This window comes from Gadus morhua, chromosome 5, assembly GCF_902167405.1.
Source record: "Gadus morhua chromosome 5, gadMor3.0, whole genome shotgun sequence".
Classification (NCBI taxonomy): domain Eukaryota; kingdom Metazoa; phylum Chordata; class Actinopteri; order Gadiformes; family Gadidae; genus Gadus; species Gadus morhua.
This window is the reverse complement of record NC_044052.1, coordinates 17,693,797-17,703,796: the sequence shown is the minus strand read 5'-3', so window position 1 is coordinate 17,703,796 and position 10,000 is coordinate 17,693,797. Positions and strand designations below refer to the sequence as shown.

General features: G+C 39.7%; 1 protein-coding gene across 3 annotated transcripts in view; it reads right to left on the bottom strand.

Annotated features, from left to right (window-relative positions):
* keap1a (kelch-like ECH-associated protein 1a) overlaps positions 1 to 9,402 on the bottom strand; it is a 21,458-nt gene extending 12,056 nt beyond the window's left edge. Inside the window, exon 1 of one of the 3 annotated variants that reach the window (XM_030356948.1) lies at positions 9,172 to 9,402. The gene's annotated coding sequence lies outside the window, so the exon portion shown is untranslated. Of the gene's footprint in view, positions 1 to 9,166 lie in introns of all 3 variants that reach the window. The other 2 variants (XM_030356947.1, XM_030356949.1) reach the window with 2 other exon arrangements.
* Between the last annotated feature and the right edge of the window lie 598 nt (positions 9,403 to 10,000).

The following is a 10,000-nucleotide window of genomic DNA, read 5'->3' as shown; positions in this document are numbered from 1 at the left end:
CACCTTTAAATGCCTTCCCCAGCTTGTGTCCCTTTAGCTCAAGTCCCTTTAGCTTGTTAAGGGAACAGCAAGATGCTTTTTTACATTAACTTATAAAACCCCAAATGACTGTTGTTGTTTTACGATGACAGGAAATTCACGTCAGATATTAAAAAACGAAGTTTACGTCGACATTTTCCCATGAAAGAGGATTTAACATACAGAGGACAAAATTTTCCATTCAGATATTTTTCCCTTGCGTGACTTGCTGCAGTAGTAATGTTACATGCAGCTTTAAGTACTCTAACCCCACATGTTTGCTCTCTGTGTTCTCATAAACAATATATGACATACATCAAGAAAATATTTTACTCAGCCCGATTGTCCATTTGGGAAGAAGAATTTAGGAAAATACATCAACTTCAGTATCCCACCAGCGCCCACAGTTTTTAATCAGATTGCTTGCTTTTATTGAAGTAATCCTTGGTAAGTAAGGTGTTTCCAGAGGACTGTCTAGCTGTGTTTTTTTGACCGCCACTACACCGATCCTTATGCTCATAGCAGCTTAGAGGACAAGAAACGAGGTGACAATAAACAATCCCTCAGACGTACAGTAAGACTGTTTCTGAAAAGGTTTGTTCAGTTGGTTTTGGCAGCAAGGCTAAGCAAACAGCCGGCCTCCTCACCTGTCAGAACGTCAACGGGACAAGCCAACTAAACCCAGACTCCACTGGGGCAGACCCCCCTCCCTCGCCCAAACAAACATCTGAAAGAAAGCCAATGTTGGTTCTGGTTAATCTAGCAGATAATCACTGTAATTATCGGATTGAACTGCCCATCCCTCATTGCTACACAACTCTATGCTGATAGATGACAGCACTTGAGTTGTCCCCAAATAACTTTAATGACCTAGGATGGCCTCTAAGGAAAACTCAGTCGATCAACACTCAATTCATTGATTGATCCGTTTGTTTGTTAATGGGTTATAGAGCTGTCAGTTAAACGCGTTATTAACGGCGTTAACGCAAACCAAATTTAACGGCGTTAAATTTTTTATCGCGCGATTAACGCAATTATTTTATAAAAAAAAAAAAAAAAAAAAAATTTTTTTTTTTTCTTTGGCTCAAAACAAAGAAGCAGTAGCCTGACTGCTATGTTCAAATGACATTTGTTCAAAGCAGTCGTTTAATTGCACTATAGGCTCTTTTTTTGTATCGTCCTGTTTTGATCAGTGTATATGCCAATGTTGTTATCAATAAAAAATCATTTGCACAAGGCAAGCCAATGCACTTCACCATGTTGATAAGAGAATTAAAATGAGAAGAATTATGGGACAAAAAAATCAAGGGATATTTAGCATAGAAAAAGAATTTGCGATTAATCGCGATTAATTAGAGTTAACTATGACATTAATGCGATTAATCACGATTAAATATTTTAATCGCTTGACAGCTCTAGTTATTATATTAAAATGTTGACATTTTACATCTATTATTTAAGTAACGTTACCAAGCATTTGCTACTTATAACTTGACATTGGAGTTATGAGATCAGGCCCGCTGCTAAGCTTTTGGAGGCGCTAAGCATAATTAGTCATAAATTTGTCAGGGAGGCCCCCCCCCCCCCACCCCCACACACACACACACACACACTTGTCATCATAGAGTATAAAAAAAAACAGCAGCACCATCAGTAATATATAAAGTAATATATGAATAATATACAAGTAATATATAAAACTTTCTAAACAGCAGCATTATAATATAATAACAACTGCAGGCTCCAAAGATGAATGTAAAGAATTCTGCACATCAATAAGGTATAAAAGTCATCGAAACAAACAAACACACACGCACACACACACACACATAACTATTTTTCACACACCCAAAAACTCAAAGTGCAGTATTGTCCAAATCAAAATATTTTCTCTAGACGATGCAGAACTGTAACTGTTGGATAGTGTGCAATACTGAATTGCTTGTTTATTCTCAGCATCTAATGCAAAAAGACGAGAGCTTTGAAAGCTGTACTATTTCAGGGCAGCGGGGGAGGGCACTCTTTTCATACATTCAAACAAAAACATGTAATGTAAGATAATATAATATCATAATAATTATCATGACTTTTTTTTTTGCAACCTTAAATTTGGGGGCCCCTGCTAGGATCTTGGGGCCCGACACGCTCTGCGTACTCTGCGTATGGGGAGGGGTGGCCCTGTATGAGATAAATAGATAGAACCCTAACCCTAACCACTGAATCTTTATTATTATTATTATTATTTTATTTTTTTATATTATTATTTTAATTGTTATCTAAGAATTTTTATTGATTACGACACTCTCTGTGAGTGTCTTGTCTTGTCTTGATGTTTTGTGTTGAGGACCACAATGGAAATAAGTCCTGGACTTTATTGTGTTTTTATCCTCAATTGTTTTTGATGTATTTTCATATGTGTCAGGCATTTGTTTGATACAATTTAATAAATCAAAATCAAATATATATATATTTTTTAATAAAAAATAAATAATCTTTCCGAATCGTGACTTTTGTGTATCGTTACACCCCTTGTATACAATGTGGTCCCTAGCATACCTTTAAGGATTTTTGCTGGTTCTGCTCAGCCTATGGAGTGTCATATGGCTGTGACAAGCTGTGTGTGTGTGTGTGTGTGTGTGTGTGTGTGTGTGTGTGTGTGTGTGTGTGTGTGTGTGTGTGTGTGTGTGTGTGTGTGTGTGTGTGTGTGTGTGTGTGTGTGTGTGTGTGTGTGTTAGGGTGTTGCACAAACAGATTTAAACACGCTACCCCATCCCCCCATCTGAAGCACTCGCAAACATGTGTAGACTGCCTGACGGCCAGTCATAAGACTCTGAGGGAGAGGGAGAGAGAGAGAGAGAGAGAGAGAGAGAGAGAGAGAGAGAGAGAGAGAGAGAGAGAGAGAGAGAGAGAGAGAGAAGAGAGAAAGAGAGAGAGAGAGAGAGAGAGAGAGAGAGAGAGAGAGAGAGAGAGAGAGAGAGAGAGAGAGAGAGAGAGAGAGAGAGAGAGAGAGAGAGAGAAAGAGAGAGGTTAATACACTGTAACCCCTCAGTTGATCATAAAGAGCCATTGTGCTGCGAGTCTCCAAGCCCCTCCCTCATCATCAGGATTTAAATAGGCGGGGGGATGACAGTAAATATATGAATGAACGTACACACACACACATCCACACACACATACACTCTCAAACACACACACACACACACACACACACACACACACACACACACACACACACACACACACACATACATACATACATACATACATACTGTACATACAAACTCAGAAACTTTTTGCTGACAGTCAAACACTCTGACTCATAGATATACCCTGCCCCCACATATTCTGCGAGTTTCTATGTCTGTTTCACTCAAGTTCAAAGTTCACTAAGAAAAAACATAAGTCTATTGAATAAACAACACATTTGTGAGGCTTGTCACTTTTGCATTAAGAAGAAAGTAATATCATGCCTTATAATATTATCAATATTCTGCAGAATATCGTTTGAATATTACACATTAAAGAATTAAAGAATATTTTGAAATGATTATCTTCTTTACAATATTATATAATAATGCGCGATGTTGCCGTACATACACAATTTCCCAATAGTAGCCTATATATGAGTCATTCTATAATTAGGGGTACATGTCATGTCCATGGGTTGTATTTATAAATTGTACAAAATATTTTCCTTTAATAATACTAATCAATAATATATTTTATATTGGGGCAGAGTTATTTTTAATTTCACTTAAAAATTTCAACCAGTTCCATATTTTTTTTTTCAGAAAATGCATATTCTATACTAGAAGTCGCTGTTTTTGTGCTGTCCTAACTGCTGAATGTCAGGCGTTGCTTTAAGAAAAAACAATAAACTATGCGTTTTTGAGAATTATTTTCATCATTATTTGTTGGAAATAATCATTATAATATGATGAAGGTGTTTGAAAAACAATTCTAATTATTAATAAACATTAAATTATCCACTTTATGCGTGTCCGAGAAATTTCCGTCAACCGTGTTACCCACTGACAAAACCCCTATAATTCAGCAGTGGTTGAATTCACAAGTCACATGTCCAACACCACGTGATGTCATTTCCTGCAGTGGTGGTAAATTTGAAAACAGTTGGGTAAGTTTTTCCTTCTCCTCTTCAATATTTCATCAATAATTTGGGTTTTACATTGAGTGGGTTAATGGCTTGTCAACTGTGTTATCAACATTTTCTTGTTCACTTGCATTGCACATTATTTTTTACTAATATTAACTGAAAGTGTATAAAAACACGAGTTGATCAAGGTCATATGGTGACAGGTTCAAGGTTGCCAGTTAGCACAAGGCCCCAAAATGGCCGAAATGTCAACCGTGTTACCTGTCAACTGTGTTACCCATCAAGTGTAACACAGTTGACAGGGAGTAACACGGTTGACAATGTTGCCAGGTTTCATTGTGATAGTTTATGCTTATAGTGTTTTGTTTTTTAATAATGAATACATACTGAATAACTGGTAGATTAACTAACCATTAATAGTGTTAACTAAGTATTAACTAACTGTTTTAGGAAGATGAGTCGCTTATCTGCTGCTGAGAAGCAGCGCCAGTACAGGGCCCGGCGTAATGCTGATCCTGAGAAAAGGGCTGCATATTTACAGAAGCACAGGGAGACATGGCAAGAGAACAAGCAGCGAGGAAAGGTGAAGGCAGTGAAAGATTTAAGCGAGAGGGAGAAGAGAAGGAAACGAGCATATTGGAGAAAAGCCCAACGTCAGACTAGAGAGAGAAAGAAAGTGATAGAGAGCCAGTTGACTCCACCCCAGAGTCCTGAAGTTAATCCACAGCCTCAGCTGTCAAGGTAGAGATTTTTTTTATAGAAAATAGGTTTATCAATAAATTATGAAATGATGTTGAACTAAAAACTAGAGTAGCGGCTTGTCATCGTTTTTCTGTTCGATGCATTTGAAGTTTAGAACTCATGATCTATAAACTAATGCTTTGTTTATCATTTTAGACAGAGAAGTGCTGGAAGGAAGAAAGTCAAGAGAAGGGAGTCAAACTTATACAGAGAAATCCAGGCTCTTAAGGAATCACTCAATAAACAGAAAATAAAAACTGAAAAATACAGGAAAAGACTAACAAGACTACACCAAAATTCAGAGTCACCCAGATCAAAAACCCGCCGCCTCTTACGAAGGGTTCCTGTGTCTCGAGAGGTGCACAAAACTTTAGTTTTCCACCATGCCCTAGTGGACAACATCAGCAAAAAGTATGCTTCTACCAAACACAAAAAAACTAGGCAGGTAATCGCAAACCTTGTGACAGGAAGGATATTAAAAAAATACAAGTTAAAAAAAAGAGTTCAGGAAACTCTAGCGATATCGAGAAAACGGCTGAACAACAGTGAGATTTCCATCTCCCACAAGTTCAAGTACAGATCTTTATGCTACAGACTACGTAACAAAGTTCTGTCCTTCTTCACCACAGATGAAAACAGTCGCCTCACAGCTGGAAAATCCCAAACTGTAACAAGAAGGAAGATAAAGAAACAGAAAAGGTTCTTAAACGATACAATGAGGAACCTACATAGAAGATTCCTCCTTGAGAGCCCTGACAGCAGGATCTCCTATTCCATGTTTTGCCGTATGCGGCCCTTCTGGGTGGTCCAGCCATCGATTGCAGACCGAGAGACCTGCCTTTGCAAGTTGCATGAAAATCTCGGTTTTCTGGTAGAGAAGCTGCATTTTCTCAGAGTCATTGGGAGCACTGACTTGGAGGAAATGGCAGAGTCAATTTGTTGCGACTCAAAATCAAAGGACTGCATGTACAATGCATGTCCTAACTGCAAAGATAGAGAATTTCCAATTGCTAGTGAGAGGGATTTGGAATCAACTGTGTATTGCACACAGTGGATGACGGAGGCAGTTCTTAGGGAGAAAAAGAACAAAGAAGGAGTAAAGGAAAAAGTGTCACTCAGAATGACTGTCAAAAAGAGGATGGAGATGACGTTGCAGAACCTGCTGGAGCTCTTCAAAAAACAACTAACTCACTTCAAAAGACACTTGTTCAACATTAAAAGTCAATTCAGCTTCCACAGAGAACTTAAGAAGAGCATGACACATCAGGAATGTTTAATTCATGTGGATTTTTCGGAAAATTATGTTTGCAAGTATTCTTCTGAGATCCAAGCAGTGCACTTTGCCTCAAACCAGCAGCAGGCAACACTCCACACTGGAGTGCTACATGTTGGTGGAGTGGAAGAGCATGTTTGCTTTGCCACAATCACCTCATCAAAAGAGAAAGGTCCTGCAGCCATATGGACTCACATGTCACCAATACTGGACCTGGTCAAGGCGTCGTACCCTAATGTCAACACGGTGCATTTCTTCAGTGATGGGCCGTGTACACAGTATAGGCAGAAGGGCAATTTCTATCTATTTTGTACAAAGCTGCACCGGTGTGGGTTCCAATCAGGAACCTGGAACTTCTTTGAGGCGAGCCACGGCAAGGGTGCTCCAGATGGAGTTGGAGGCCTCCTCAAAAGGACAGCTGACAGGCTTGTCAGCCATGGAAAGACATCCCAAATGCTGAGCTGTTCTTCAATGCACTTGTGGATGCAAAGTTAGCGATTAAGCTGTTCTATATAAGTGAGGACAATGTCGCTGAAGCTGTCAAGAACATGCCAGAGGGTCTTCCAGTGGTGCCTTCAACTATGCAAATTCACCAAGTGGTAACGGTAGGAGAGAGAAAAATTACCTATCGAGATGTGAGCTGCATTTGCTCAGCAAGACAGACCCTGGATTGTCAATGTCATCCCACCAAAACATTTGCCCTTGAGGCAACGACACCCACACAGGAGCATACAAACACCCAGAAACAGCCAGAGTTTGCTGGGCAAGACGCAGATAAGATTGGCAAGTGGTGTTGCCTAAACTACGACCATGAGATCTATCCTGGAATACTCCAAGAGATTTCTGAAACACACGTGGAGGTGAAATGTATGCATAGGGTAGGCGTAAACCGCTTCTTCTGGCCAGCCAGAGAAGATGTCTTGTGGTATTTGCATTCGGATATCATTACAATGATTCCTCCTCCAACTGCGGTCACCTCACGTCATGTCGAGATCGACAAGGAAACATGGGGCAAGATCTCAGACATGTGAATCAAATAAAACAGAAAAGAAAAGAAAGACAAAGATGAAATGTTTAAATTGTTAAAATGAGCTTATTTCTATTGTTCCATGTGTGTGTTAATATTGACAGAAGGGAGAAAGGGAGTAAAATGTTCATGTCTGCTTTGTTTAAGCGAAACATATGTTTTAATGGTTCTATTAATATATTATTAATGGTTTTAATGTTAAAATATTTGTATTTTATGTTCATTTGTGTCTGTTTATTTAAATGAAATTGAACTCATCAGCTTAATTACATAATATAATTAAATTTGTCATCAAAATAAAACGTTTTATCCAACAGAAAGTTTCTCTTTTTCTCCTATCCTGTCAACCGTGTTACTGCAGTCAACTGTGTTACTTGGTCCGTCAACTGTGTTACATGTGGTTTTTATGTCATAATTCTGGTAAATGTTGGCTGGGGTGTAAAAGATTTGATGTGGGATACTTTTAGAGAGGGTTCTCTTACATAAGGATGTTGTATACCTCTTAATTTCGTCTAATATGGATAAATGTTGAAAGAATGGTCATATTTGATAGTAGCCTCCCACAGAATCTTCATTATCTAGCTCAATAATCATATTTTCAAATCAGTTAGACAGACAACCTCGAACCCCCTGGTGAATAGACTCAAAAACTTTCATACAAATGTGTTATCAAATGTGTAGTGGTTCATTAATGTATTCTATGACACATGTTTTTGTCCGTAACACAGTTGACAAAGTAACGAATCAAATGGTTACTTTCTATTAAATATTCAAAAAATAATTACAGATTAAGCTTGGCAATTAATATATTAAACACATTAAAGGGGTATATTATTGAAACAACTAGATTATTTATCAAAATGGCACACTGATTTTTTCACTTTTGGGTTGATATGAAATGTACCCCTAATTATAGAATGACTCATATACATATCTATGTAATTATATAGATTAACAATTATATAATTTGTTATTACCAAGTTATCCCGGGGCAAAATGTAAACAAACAAAACAACAGGTTTAGAGGACCTTCATAAAGTACTACTCTCTAATAAGTACTGTTTTCTAATGAATACTACTCTTTAATGAGGATTAAGTAGGGCCCACCAGCGCTACTTAACACTTTCATGTGGTTTGGGGAGTTGTAGTCAGTGAACTCTTTACGAGGTGCAAATTATGAGCGGATTCCTTTACGGTTTACAGTCCAGGAGCGCCTTCCCCACCGCGTACTGACCAAGGCAAAATGACCCACTCAGTAGTAAAATCCACTCATTTATTGAGTTAAATAACATAAGCGATGACTGCATAGCTTGAAACAATATCTGAAGTGAAATGTTGTACTTTCTAGTTCAGAAACAGCCGCCCATCCGCGAGGCAATCCAGGGAGAGTTACCTCTGCTCCCCGTGGGAAACTCTCAGACCACAGGGTCTGGACATGATATAACTATGTCAGGAGCAATAATAAAACCACCAGAGGCTGCTAATGGGAACACTTAGAGAGCGGAGACTTAAGCGGAGAATTAAATATATAATAAATTAAACAATGAATTAACAAACAAACAAACAAAAAAAACGTCAGGGACGCATGAGAGACAGACACCACACAGGAGATGCCAAACGCGTTCAATCTTGATGCGTAAAATATATTCATGATATTTTGAAGTCAACCAATCAACTTCCAACATAACAGAACTGTGCTAGAAGGAGCAAGTTCTACCTATCGTCGGCTAACAGATATCGGGTGAAGTGTGTGTTCCCAGTGGGACAACCCACAGTGCCCACAGACATTACGCACGTCAAATAAACGCACGCCAACAATCCGCACGACGAAAGACCTTTGATTTGACTCTCCTGCAACAACCGAAACTCTTCCACTGAAATCTTTCTCCGGAATCACCAATAAACTAAGAGCCCCGGATGCCTAAAGATTTCGTAACCTGACCCGGTTAACCTAAAGACTCCTGGTGTAGTTAGTTCTTTTGGTTTGACTTACCTTACCCTGAAACAAGTGTCGAACCGAAGGGCGAACTTCAGCAAAGACAACCCGCACACACAATACAACACAGCACACAGTACCACACAGCACAGTATTCATAATATCGCCTCCATCAAAGAGTGTCGAGTCCTGTGACGTATAAAGAAAAACACGATTATCGTAGCTCGCATTGGTCTCTCGAACTTGACACCGCCTTCATCTGGCAGGGCCAGTTATGTGATTGCGTGAGTGTGTGAGTGTGCGCCTCGGCAGCAAGAGGATTTTACGACTTGCAAATCACCCTGGCGGTGCCACAGCACACAGTGTGCGTGACTCGACAACTCTGCGCTGCGTGCCGCCGTGTTTACTCACTCTCTCTCTCTCTCTCTCTCTCTCTCTCTCTCTCTCTCTCTCTCTCTCTCTCTCTCTCTCTCTCTCTCTCTCTCTCTCTCTATCACTGTCACTCAAAAAGTCACTCATTCGCTCAGTGTTTTGTCTTTGTCATAATGACATGCCAAAACACACACACACACTCACACACATATACACACACACACACACACACACACACACACACACACACACACACACACACACACACACACACACACACACACACACACACACACACACACACACACACACACACACACACACACAGAGGCATGCCAACCACATGACAGCCCTCTCGGACCCCTCCCGTCAGCCTAGCAGTGCTTCTAAACCTTCCTGGTGCTTCCTTCCCCGTTTCTAAGCGGTGAATCAGCCGCGGCTGCCTGCAGATTCACCCTGGAACGTCAGCCCACCACTGGGGGGGGGGGGGGGGGTAGCTTTATAGACTGTAGTCTGAAC